The sequence below is a fragment of the Triticum aestivum genome, chromosome 4A (assembly GCF_018294505.1).
Source record: "Triticum aestivum cultivar Chinese Spring chromosome 4A, IWGSC CS RefSeq v2.1, whole genome shotgun sequence".
Classification (NCBI taxonomy): Eukaryota; Viridiplantae; Streptophyta; class Magnoliopsida; order Poales; family Poaceae; genus Triticum; species Triticum aestivum.
The window spans coordinates 170,745,708-170,746,717 of NC_057803.1; the positions used below are offsets into that span (position 1 = coordinate 170,745,708).

General features: G+C 54.2%; 1 non-coding gene across 1 annotated transcript; it reads left to right on the plus strand.

Annotated features, from left to right (window-relative positions):
• The first annotated feature begins 685 nt into the window (after positions 1–685).
• TRNAD-GUC (transfer RNA aspartic acid (anticodon GUC)) lies at positions 686–759 on the plus strand. The gene has a single exon. It is a non-coding gene; the product is annotated as a tRNA-Asp (tRNA).
• The last annotated feature ends 251 nt before the right edge of the window (positions 760–1,010 follow it).

Consider the following 1,010-nt stretch of genomic DNA (forward strand, 5'->3'; position numbering starts at 1 on the left):
TTATGGTACCGGCGAAAGTTGCGCGGTACTAGAGAGGCTAGCAATGGTGGAAGGATGAGAGTGTGTATAATCCATGGACTCAACATTAGTCATAAAGAACTCACATAATTATTGCAAAAATCGATTAGTTATCAAAACAAAGTACTACGCGCATGCTCCTAGGGGGATAGATTGGTAGTGTCGGCGTTCGGGGAACGGGGTTCCCCAGACTTGCCTGCCTGCGGCCTGCGGCGTGGCTCAAGTGGGGGCCCAGCGCGGCCCATCTTCATCAGCTCAAGCTCAGGACCCTCGCGAGGGGCCAAGCCTCGCGGGGCGGACGACCGGAAGCTTCCTCAGAGGCAGCCTCATCAGGCAGGCTCCTGAGGAGGCGGAGAGATCAAGGTAGGAGTACCTCACGAGGAGCCCGTGACGCAAGCCATGACGATCGAGACCAGGCGGGCGCCGGCCTGCCTAGTGTCCTTGTTTCCCCTTTGGTGCAAAGGGGAAAAGCACAGGCCAAGGCATCAGGCAAAGGTTACCATTCCCGTGCAATGAGACCAAGACCAGCAGAGCGGCAGGACGGAGCAGATAGGCTAGGATTCGTGTCTCAGCCGGAAGGGGTCGTAGGACTGACTCAGACAAAGCGTTAGAAGTACGATCTCCGAATCTATAAGCTTTGGCCTGCCTTCTTCCCTTATCTAATCTCGGGGAAATAGCTCAGTTGGTTAGAGTGCTGGTCTGTCACGCCAGAAGTCGCGGGTTCGAACCCCGTTTTCCCCGCCCAATCTTTCTTTCTTCCCGAGGTCATACCTCTGCCACTTTACCCTGAGTTTCACTAAGGCATATAACCGTGGAGCCCAAGACGGTGTCATCACCAGTACTTTTGGCAGCCGAAGACCACCTTTGGTCAGGATAACTTGTACTATATGTTCCCCTTCAAAATGGCCAATTGTTGGCGCCCTTCACGTTCATTATTTGGGTAGAGGCCCAGGGCCTCTATAAATAGGGCTAGCCACCACAGAAGGAAAGAG